At 34.3% G+C, this 12362-nt stretch overlaps 2 pseudogenes across 2 annotated transcripts in view; one reads left to right on the plus strand and one right to left on the minus strand.

Moving 5' to 3' along the window:
• LOC148801327 (ubiquitin C-terminal hydrolase 12-like) overlaps positions 1 to 12362 on the plus strand; it is a 38053-nt pseudogene that overhangs the window by 5063 nt on the left and 20628 nt on the right. Inside the window, exons 9-10 of the transcript XR_016083831.1 lie at positions 5667 to 5776; positions 5952 to 6026. The product of XR_016083831.1 is annotated as a ubiquitin C-terminal hydrolase 12-like (transcript). The remainder of the gene's footprint in view (positions 1 to 5666; positions 5777 to 5951; positions 6027 to 12362) is intronic.
• Positions 6033 to 7138, minus strand: LOC104591080 (small ribosomal subunit protein eS19x pseudogene; annotated as a pseudogene). The gene has a single exon (XR_016084021.1). The product of XR_016084021.1 is annotated as a small ribosomal subunit protein eS19x pseudogene (transcript).

Here is a 12362-nt window from a genome sequence, read left to right on the forward strand (position 1 = left end):
AATTGAAAAAATAGCAATTCTCATTATTAAGAACATTAAATTTCCTCTAAAAATGGGGCAAATCATCACATCTAAAAGATAAAAATCTTTTACATATATTAATTTCATTATTTTGAAAAATAATACTACTATAATAAGTATTTAATAGAGAAAATTCATATTAATTAGCAGCTAAAGATGGTTATCAACTTTATATGATAAATATTCAAGATGGAAAGTAAAATAGAAAAAAAACAAGGATGGAGTTTCTGTTTTATTTAATTAGAGAGAGAATAGAAAAAATAACTTTATTATTCTATTTTTTCTTTCCTCTTTCTTTCTTTTTCCTTCTTTTCTTTTTCTCTTCTCAAAACCCTTTGATCTTTTAAATTTCAATAGTAAAACATTAAAACAAAGTATAATTGATGTATATAGCATATAATGAAATGCATTAACACATACATTCAACTAGGCGCCCGCTTGCGCCCAGCCAAGGGTGCCTAGTCGCCTAGGCCATGCCTTGACAACTATGTGAGTGACTATTCCTGATTGTACAAGAATACATGGTCAAGATGGTGACACCATTGTTTCTGAAAACTCCTTCCATTCATGAAGCTCCCTGGTTGCCAAAGCTGCAACCATTGAATTTTAATTTGTTTAGATTATTTATTGGTGGCATTTCAAACATCCATTTGTTTACCTTCGTGCCCTACACAGAGTTTGTTCGTTTATTATTCTACTAGCCAGGACCCGTGCGACGCACATGATTTGTTAAGCGAAAGCTAAACAATAGAAGCACATAAAAGTATAGAACTATTTTATATTTTTAACTTTTTAAATAGTTAATAATTATTTATATTTTATATAGTACTTTTAATGAATTTTTTACAATACAAAAAGTAATAATAATTAATTTTAGCTAGGGTTGTTCCTCGAACTAATGAAACCGACCAACCCAATCAACTTGACCCGAGCTGGTCAGTTTTCTAGTATTTCCGGTCGATTTTAGTCCAATAATCTTCCAACCCGACGAGGTTGGATCAATTTTGCTTTGGCCATTTGTAAACTGACCAAAATCGAACGACTTGACCATATATATATATATTAATATTATTTTATATTTTAAATATAATTTTTTTAATACGAGAAAGTGGGAAATTTCCATATTTCTGAGTCTAAAATATTTATTTTATATCGTAAATTTAATTTTTAATAATGCCACTGTAATTTTTGAAATTTAAATATTCTTAATAAAGACAATTGCTATTTTTTCAATTAACATACATGCTGAATGGTATTTACAACTAGGAAACTAGCCAAAAGTCAGTTTTTTATATTATAAAATTTTTATCGCCTAGGTAACTAGGCGCCCCAGTGTCGCCTAGAATTGCCTAGATGCCATGAAAACTATGCCTAGTAGTGGAAAGGTTTGAGAGAAGGCTAGCAAACTGCAAAGGGAATTATATTTCGTTGGGAAGGGGAATTACATTGATCAACTCCACCCTAGCAAATCTCTTGTGTACTACAGGTCAGTTTTTAGGATGCCCCAAGCAGTGGTAAGGACTGAAAAGATTATGAGAGATTTCATTTGGGAACATGGGGAAGGGAAGAAAGATCACTTGGTTAGATGGGACAAGGTGGTGTAGTTGAAGGAGGAAGGGGGACTGGGCATTGGAAATGTTAAGTTGAAATATATGGCTTTGTTGAATAAATGGCTCAGGAGTTTCCCTAAAGAAAATGAGAAGTCCATGGGCTGCCAAACAATGGGTGGGATGCAGGTTGCTTGCATAGAGCTACTTTGGCTGCTCCTTGGAAGGCTATCCACAACATTCTTTCTGTGTTCCTCACTCACATAAGGTATGACTTGTCTTTGGGTCAGAGAATTAGGTTTAACAATGGGTGGGATGCGGGCTACTTTGGCTGCTCCTTGGAAGGCTATCCACAACATTCTTCCTGTGTTCCTCACTCACATAAGGTATGACTTGTCTTTGGGTCAGAGAATTAGGTTTTGGGAGGATATCTGGGTCGGGGGTTTCCGTCTTTCATTCTCTCTTTGATCTCTCTAGATTTAAAGGAAAACTTGTGTGATTTTATCAGCTCATCCTCATCCTAATCAGGCTTGAATTGGAATCCGGTTTTTACTAGAAACCTTAGATAATCTTAAATATCTAGAGTTTTTGCTTTGCTTAGCCTGTTGAATTCAGTGGTCTTGGGGGATGGTGGTTCAGATTCTAGAGTGTGGGCCCTTAATCAAACATGGGCATTTTCTTGCAAGTCTTTTCTGAACTCTCTTGTAGCCACCTCTCTTTCTCCTTTCCCTGTTAAGGAGATTTGGTCTCAGCCTATTCCTCCAGGAGTCGATGCTTTCTGTTGGGCAGTGTATCATGGCTCCACTAACACATATGATTTGTTTTAGAGGAAAAGACCAAATTACTGTTGGTCCCCAAGTTGGTGCTTCTTATGTAAGTTGTATGGTCTGCTTTTCATCTATTAATATCCTATCCTTTTGCTATCTTTATTTGGGAGTGGTTTTCATCTCTTTTTGGTTTGCAGATGGCTTTCCCCTGATAGTTTGGAAAGATTGTTTAGCTCTCATATTTTTAGTTGCTCTAAAAGAAGAGGCGGCAGGATAATGGGGAGATGCACTAGGCGGTGGCACATTGGATGAAAACTTTATTCTCTTTGCTGACTTTAAGGTTGAAGATTTCTTCAGCTCGTGGGGACTAATAGTTTACTCTTCTTCTTGAAGACAAAAAGTACATGAGACCTGGTCACCTCCATTTGCTGGATGGAAGAAATTGAACTTTGATGGTAGCTGCATGGGTAATCCTGGACAATTAGGTATTGGTGGGGTAATCGGGGAAGAAGATGGAAACATTCTAGCCATGTATTCAGGTCCTATTCAACATGGAGATGTGGTAAGATCAGAACTGATGGCAACAGTGTATGGAGTAGAGAAAGCTAAAGAAATGGGGATTGATAGGCTGATTATTGAAGGTGATTGGAAAATAGTTGTGGGTTGGCTGAAAAAGGGGAAGGAGTAATATGGCAGTTAAGGAATGAGTTCAGGCACGTCAAATAGATATCTAAAGACATGATGATCCAAATAAGTGGATTAGGAGATCTGCAAACAGTATGGCTGATGGTTTAGCTAAACAAGGAATTCAGAGACAATCTGTGTTTTGGGCTGTTTTGTAAATATTGGGAGAGTTCTTCTTGGGCTTGTTGTCTCTGCCCACAACTTGTTGTATTTCTTTATTATAAAATTAATGAATCAATTTGTGTTGCTGATAAAAAAAAGGGTTGCCTAGGTCCACAGATGAAGCTCAGCTGAACCTAAATGTGCCTTATTTGGCTTATTGTTATGTTCTGATGAGTTAACCTTAAGTTTGATGTTTCAGTAGGTAATTTCTGTATTTAGTTATTATGCTTATAATTTAAACCAGTGTTTTAAAAGGCATGGGGCGTGCCTCTAGGCGAGGCGCTCCCAAAACGCCCTGAGGTGTATGCCAGAGGTGCTGACACCTCTGAGCCATATGCCTCATGCACACCTCATATAAAAAGACAGAAAAAAAAGGAAAAAAGAAAAAAAAGGAAAAGGAAAAGGAAAAGAAAAGAAAGAAGGAGAAAAGGAAAGGGAAGGGAAGAAAAGAGGAAAGAAAGTGGTTCGCCCTCGGCCCCTTTGGTTGGGGGGCGAAAGGGAAGGGAAGGGAAAGAAAAAGAAAGAAAGAGAAGAAAAAAATAGAAAAAGGGAAGGGAAGGGAAGAAAAGATAAGAGGAAAGAAAGTGGTCCGCCCTCGACCCCTTTGGCTGGGGGCGAACCTTTTCAATGCAGCCCAATTTCGACAAGAACCCCCCCCCCCCCCCCCTTCAACTAGTGCTATGCATCTTTATTCTTCTTAATATAAAACATTTTCATTAAAAATAAAGAAAATGAGATCCCCCCTTCCTCTTCTTCCTCCTCACCCCCTCTTAAGGAGGCTTAAGAGGTGTTACCTATTTCTTTCCTTTATTTATTTTCCTTTATTTTTCCTCTTAAGGAGGCTTAAGAGGTGTTACCTCTTAAGGATCCTTTTCTTTCCTTTATTTTTCCTCTCATTGCCTAACCCTCTAATCTTTTTTTAAGTAGCCAATTTGTTTGCCTAAATTAGGTGTACCATAGGTGTTACCTATTTCTTATTTTTCATTTCTGCTGTATGATTTATACAGTTCCTTCCACCCACCCTTGACCTATTTGCCTTTCCATTGCATTTGTCCATATTGGCTTGTCCTTTTGTGTTTCTTTCTTCCTTTTTCTGGTCTAGATTTTCCCTGTTTTGTTTATACATCTACTAACTTCAAAGTAATTTCTCCTTTCTCTTTCATTTTCACGCTTATTTGATATATACTGGTTCCTTGTGTCCGAGATGACCAAGAGTATTAAGGTTGTGCTTACAAGAAGGAGGTATTCCCTTATCTATTTTCTAGATTGATGACTGTCAAGAGGTGGATGTTTATCTTGAACCTGCAGGTTTTTCTCTTATGGATGAAATTGATTAATAAAGACACATATTGTGTCTTGATTTTGTAGAGATTTATTTTTGGTTTGAAATAAGTATTGACTTGCCCTGCACCTGAGTGTTGGTTGAAGGAGATTTTGCTATCTTTGATTATATTTTTTAACAATTCTTTTCGTAGTTGCTATCCCATAATATTCTTCACTATTTTCTAGAAGTTTTGACTTATGGGCGTGCACATGCATGTCTATGCTTTATATACAAAAACGTGTACATGTGCATCAGATGTTCTTTTTTAGATTCAGTTCTTGTGATGAAAACTGAAAGAGAACTTTATTGAAAGATAAAAAGGCGATGTGATTTAATCTTAGTTCCTTGAAATTAGTGTAGCCAATGCATCTTGCTAACATAATTATCAAAAAAAAAAATGCATCTTGCTAACACCTAGGTGCTTTTTAACTGTAAAGGTGATCCATCTACAAGGTGGCCAGAATTCAACTTCTTGTAGGAGAAGGTTGCCTCTTTGAGGTCTACACCTAGAACTATGGCTTCCGCCTTTGATCTTTCTGTTGTTATTGAATTTAATAAATTCTTTTTGTTTTTGATGAAGAAAGATTTTTTCCTAATAGAATATAATATAGTCAAAATTCTGGGGAGTTGGCTGCCTAAAGGAATCACATTGCTAGAAACTTGAATAGAATCTAAGTTCCTCTTTTACTTGACTTAGAAAGTTACCTTAACTTTGATCTTACAGTGTCATGGATGCTTATGGGAGTCCATAGAATGGTGGCTGCTCTGTGATAGAAATAACAGGAAAGCCCAAAACTTGATTTTCTACAATCTTTTTACCCAAAAGTTGTTTGTTTTCTCTCTGTTTTCTGTATTTCTGCTTTGAATGCTACAACTGTTTTCATCATCTTTCCTGGTGAGATAAATTACACAATCTCTTGAAATGTCTTTTTAATCAATTTCTACTTGTTATCTCTGTTTTGTATTTGATTTCTACTTGTATTTAGTGACGGGTTTTATTTTTCTTTCGTTTTCTCTGATTATATCATTCCTTTCTTTGTAGTTTGGGGTGTAAGATGATTTTTCCCTTAAGCAAAAGCACTTTCACAATTATACTTTTTGTATAGTATATGATTCTGTTGAGAATAGGTTTAATTCCCGGAATTGCTTTGTTTGGTTTAGATAAATGACCGTTATGAGTTCCCTCTGGAACTAGACCTCGATAGAGAGAATGGAAAATACCTGTCACCTGAAGCCGATCGAAGAGTTTGCAACCTTTACACGCTCCACAGGTACCTTCATGATGCTTCCCCTACAATACTGGTTCTCAGAGGAGTAATTTATATAATTTAAGTTGGGATGGGTTGGTGAAGTATGATACTTTTGACTAAGAGAGGAATATATATTTGTGTTTATGTCAATTTTTTATTTTGTTATGTTCAGGTTCTTACTTTTGTTTGTTTGCAGTGTTTTGGTTCACAGTGGTGGGGTGCATGGTGGACATTATTATGCTTTTATCAGGCCCACTCTCTCTGATCAGTGGTAGGTATAGCTAGAGCTTGTTCACTGAATATTTTTGTTTGGCTGTTGTTAACTTTGGGAAAAATTGCTGGTTAATCAAATGCATTCAACCATGGCAATAAAAAAGCATTTTTCCATAGCTGCACTATTTTAGGTGGTAAAAATGGACTATTAAGTGCAGACACCTGCAATGGAAGTATCCTACTATACACATGATTTTTTTTTAATAACTAAAGTAAATCAAATTCCATCTTTTAATGACTAAGCAGCAGAGAAGGAAAACTCCTAACAATACTATTGGCTACATCAAAATTAAAAGAAAGCCCTACAGGACCTTCAGAAAACAGAATATGTAATGACTCAGTGAGCAACCACTATTCTTCCAGCAACTTGGTCCAGGTCCCTCTGCCCGCTTGAGGTGATTCTCCTTCCACCCTTGGGATCAATATCAACGATGTTCATCTTCTGCAACTGCTGAAGAATGTGTCGGGCAATAGAACCACTGCTCTTGCAGAAGTGTGGAGGACGACTACCATTCCTCTTACTGCCACCATAAATCTTTCTAAAACCTCCAACACCAATGCCCTGTCTTAAGTAGATTTTCCGGGCCATGGAAGCGGCTCTGGTGTAGTACCAATCTGTGTCATATGGTGCAAGCTCCTTGAATGTGGCGGTCTTCACAATATCAGTCCAGTGAGGAAGCTCCATCTTCCCCGTTCGCTTCAGATGAGCCGCATAAGCCTTAACGAACTCACGAGGGGAAACATCCTTCACCGTTCTAGCAGTCTCCATGGCTGTAGCTAGACCCTCGAGCTTCACCGAAGGTTGTCTGAGGCAGGTTTTCCTCTCTAATACACATGATTTTAAGAACACTGTTTTCCTCATTTAGATTGAGGAATTTGATATTCCTCATCCCTAGCAATTTTTTCGATGCTGATTGAACTATAAGGTGTTTTTGATTGATCATCTGTACTATATTTATGGTTTTTTTTCCCAAACATCCCCCTCTATCGTTTGGTCTCTTTTTCTTTACTATTTTCCAATTGTATTGTTCACCTCGGAGTTTTAAATGTTTACACCTTTGTTATTGAGGGCCATTGAATGGTGTAATGGTAAATTTGAGGTTGACAATCACGAGAACATGGTTTTGTGCTCGAGAGCGGTCACTTTATGCAAAAAAATGTCGTATCGGATACGGATACAGATACACGTTGGAAACACATCGATACAGACGAAAATATAGAAACACTTGGATATGTTCGAAAAATGCATACAAATTCCAAAAGTATATTAACATCACTAAATCTAATGTCACAATAATCACAAAGTGTATAAATACATGTATACAAATGAAAATATGGAAATAGTTGGATACGTTAGGAAAATGCATACAAATTTCATAAGTATTATTAACATCAGTAAATCTAATGTCAAAATTATTCCAAATATTGTATAAATACATAGGAAATGTATATTTTTATGGTATATATGAAAAAATACATTACAATTATTATACTAGGATGTATAAATATCATACAACTTTACTGATAATACATACATTAATCAAGAGTCCAAGACATATATTATATAGTTTTTTTACAAATTAATACATACACAACTGTTATTATTTTATTTTCTATTAAAGTCTAAGGCAAAAAAACATATTCAACTATTATATTTGAATTATTATATTAATCATTTTATATTTATTTTTTTAATATAAAAAAACATATTCAACATTAATAAAAAAGTTCAACTAAAAATTTAATTATCAAATTTTTGGTAAGTAATATTTTTTTTTATTTTTGTAAACAAAAAATGTCGTTATAAAATGTAAATTAAAATATCAATTAATAATTTACAAAAATATATAATCTTAAAGCAGAAACCCGATAGTCAACTCAACCGACAATTAAGAAGCGTATTACAACTCTAAAGTCAATACTCTACCATAGACGAACCCATCATATCTAGATAAGATAAATGCACTTTCTCAGACATATAGCAGATGCTTAGTAAGAAGCTATCAAAATTATTTAACAAATCCAACCAAAGCTATCGAAACATTAAGTAAAGAATGCCAAGGTTAATCAAACCATTCAACGAAATCCCCCCAAAACCAAGTATGGCCAAACCTAAGTATATCCAATTGAACATTATCGAAAACTAACCAAGCCCTCGCCAACCACCAATCTTCAAACAAATCTATACCCACTAACAATCCTTATTAGAACACTAAACTCTCTTTACCAACTTATCTGAATCCAACATACTTTGATAAATTAGGAAGAAAACTCAATCCGCTTAAAAAGGAAAATCAGACCTACTCAAACAAACCAGTAAACCTGGATCAGTCTATACAATACCTTCTAAACGGTCTATAAGAATTCAAAGGGAAATCTTGACAGAACTGATTTAACCTATAGAAACAGGGCTTATCACAACACTAATCACGATACTATAAATTAAACAAACCCATCATATTTAGAGAAAATGAGAAATCGAATCAACTCCTTTACAAAATGAAACCGGTCCAAATCAAATCAAACGAAATCCAAAAAACAATGATCAATCCAAACAATCCCACCGTTTAAACAAACTAAACAACTCAGCAAAAACCTGGGATAGCCAACTCAACCGATAAGAATCAAGCGTATTAAAACTCTAAAGTCAGTATTCTACCTTAGACGAACCCACCATATCTAGATAAGATTAATCCATTTACTCAGACTTATAACGGAAGCCTATAAGAAGATTTCCACATTATTTAACAAATCCTGCCAAACCTATCGAGACATTAACTAACGAAGATAATCTATGATAAACGTAGCTGAAATCAACTTAAAACAACCCAAGATTTTCCAAACAAACGTAACTTATAAGGATAAAGCCAAATTAAAGACAACAAAGCTGAAATTAGATGCAGACAATTTTTGATGACTCACTTTCAAATTAACCGATCCAGATACAAATGAAACCAACTCAACATAGATAAACCCATGTGGTTAAAGTTCGATTATTGTTAAGGTTAATCAAACCATTCAATGAAATCCCACAAAACTGAGTCTGGCCAAACCTAGTTGAACCAATTAAATAATATCGAAAACTAACCAAGCCCTTGCCAACCAACCAATCATCAACCAAATCTATACCCACTAACAATCCTTATTAGAATAGTAAACTCCTTTTACTAATTTAACCGAATCCAACATTCCAAGATAAAATAAGAAAATAACTCAACTCATTTAAAAAGGAAACTCAGAACTACTCAAACAAATCAATAAGACTGGATCAATCCACACAATACCTTCTAAACGGTTTAAAAGAATTCAAGGGAAAAAGCCTGACAGTATCAATTTAAACTATAGGAACTGGGCATATCACAATTCTAGTCACCATATTCAAAATTAAACAAACCCGTCGTATTTAGAGAAAATGGGAAATCAAATTAACTCCTTTAAAAAATGAAACTGGTTCTACTCAAATCAGACGAATGCCAAAAAACAAGGATCAATCCAAACATTCCCACCAGTTAAACAAACTAAACTATTCAAAGCAGAAACCAGACATAGTCAATTCAACCGATAAGAATCAAGAGTATTACAACTCTAAAGTCAGTATTCTACCTTAGATGAACCCATCATATCTAGATAAGATAAATCCACTTTCTTAGACATATAGCAGATGCCTAGTAAGAAGCTATCCATATTATTTAACAAATCCAGCCAAAGCTATCGAGCCATTAACAAAAGAAAACCATCTATGCAAAACGTTGTTGAAATCAACTTGAAACAACCCAAGATTTTCCAAACAAATGTAACATATCAAGACAAAGCCAAATTAAAGACAACAAAGCTGAATGTAGATAGACAATTTTTGAGGTCTCACTTTCAAATCAACCGATCCAGATACATATGAAACCAACTCAACATCGGTAAACCCATCTGGTAAACATCGAATATTGGTAAGGCTAATCATACCATTCAATGAAATACCACAAAACAGAATTTGGCCAAACTAGGTAGAACGAATTAAACATTATCGAAAATTAACCAAGCCATCGCCAATCGACCAATCATCAACCAAATCTATAACCACTAACAATCTTTATTAGAACACTAAACTCCCTTTACTAACTTAACTGAATCCAACATTCCAAGATAAAGTAGTAAAATAACTCAACTCATTTGAAAAGGAAACCCAGACCTACTCAAACAAACCAATAAACCTGGATCAATCCACACAATACATTCTAAACGGTCTAAAAGAATTCAAAGTAAAAGCTTGAAAGAATCAATTTAACCTATAAGAACTGGACTTATCGTAACTCTAATCACGATATTCTAAATTAAACAAACCCATCATATTTAGAGAAAATGAGAAATCAAATCAACTCCTTTAGAAAATGAAACCGGTCCTACTCACATCAAACGAATGCCAAAAACAAGGATTATTGCAAGCAATCCCATCGTTTAAAAAACTAAACTACACAAAGCAGAAACCAGACATAGTCAATTCAACTGATAAGAAAGAAGCGTATTACAACTCTAAAGTCAGTATTCTACCTTAGACGAACCCATCATATCTAGATAAGATAAATCCACTTTCTCAAACATATAGCAGATGCCTAGTAAGAAGTTATCCTTATTATTTAACAAATCCAGTCAAAGCTATCGAGAGATTTTAGTATGTTTTTCACAGCAGTCGAATGCTCCTGCCTTGGGTTTGACTGGAATTTGCTTACCACACTCACTGCCTGAGAGATGTCAGGGTGAGTGCACAACATTACATACATGATGCTCTCTACGGCTGAGGCATAGGGAATGTCCTTCATGCCCTCAATCTCCTTAGGAGTCTTGTGAGACATACCCTTGCAGAGAGTGACTCCATGCCTGAAAGGAACATTTCCTTTCTTGGAGTTCTCCATATTATATCTCTTGACTATCTTGTCAATGTAAACAGATTGGGATAATCCTATTATCCTCTTCGATCTATCTCTATAGAGCTGAAAACCCAGTATGTAAGAGGCTTCTCCAAGATCTTTCATGGAGAATTGTTGTGAAAGTTATACTTTCACCGTAGTCAACATTCCTACATCATTCCCAATGAGTAGAATGTCATCTATATACAAAACCAGGAACGTAACCTTATCCCCACTGAATTTCCTTTAAACACATGGCTCATCCGGATTTTGCTCAAAGTCAAACCTTTTGACGGTAGAGTCAAACCGAATGTTCCAACTCCTAGAAACTAGCTTAAATACATATATGGACCGATTTAATTTAGTAAGTTAACAAATTTTATTTATTTAATTTGCTAAACGATTTAATTTTATCAAAAAATTATTTCACTATATCTCTCCCTCCCTGAGTCTAATATTTTGGGTTATCAATGGGTCGGGCTTGGTTTAGATAGATTGGATATTTATTTATTATTTTACTAAATGAATTGAGTCATTATATATAGATTTTATTATTTAGTTTAATAAATTAATTAATAATTTATTTTTCTCTTTCTCTGGATCCTTATTTTTTGGGTTATCAGCGAGTTAGGTCTAGTGTGGTATAGCATGTACCTGTCCCATCCCAATAATTAATGAAATTTTATTTATTTATTTAATTTACTAAACTAAATTATACATTTATATATTTAAATACATTAGATAAATTATTATGTATAAATTTTTATTTATTTGATTCAACCTGACACCCAATAATAAATGACTATTTAGTTATTTTATTAAATTAAATTGTTGATTTGTTTATTTTACAAAATTAAGTAAAATATTATCCATAGATTTCTATTTTTTAATTTACTAAATTATTCAAGTAATTAGTAATTTATTTAACTATTTAGTTATTTCAATCTCTCTGCCGAAGCCTAATATTTAGGGCTATTAGTAGGTTAGGTATCAACTTCGATTAAAATTATTAACGGGATCAATAGAACATATTTATGCGCAAGTCAGAGTCCAAGTTGAACTTCGGGCCTATATCTTGAGCATGAGCCTGAAGTTCATATAGAGCCCGAATCATGGTGAGGAAATTCTTTGTTTCTCTCATTTTCTCACCTAATTACTTATATAGTTATGTTATTAAGTTAAAAAGTATTTACTGAACTTACTAAATTATTTTAGTTTATAAACAAATTATTTCTCTCTCTCCCTCTCTCTCCCTCCTGAGTTACATATTTAGGGTTGTCAATAGATTGAGTTTAGATCTAGATAGTTTGGATATTTATTTATTTTTCCAAAAGTTAGTAAATTATTATCCATAGATTTTATTTATTTTCGTAACTACATTGTTCATCTAATTAATGATTTAATTTATGAACAACGGATTAGTTCTGGTGTCGAAT

The sequence above is a fragment of the Nelumbo nucifera genome, chromosome 3 (assembly GCF_055504915.1).
Source record: "Nelumbo nucifera cultivar China Antique chromosome 3, China Antique-T2T, whole genome shotgun sequence".
Classification (NCBI taxonomy): domain Eukaryota; kingdom Viridiplantae; phylum Streptophyta; class Magnoliopsida; order Proteales; family Nelumbonaceae; genus Nelumbo; species Nelumbo nucifera.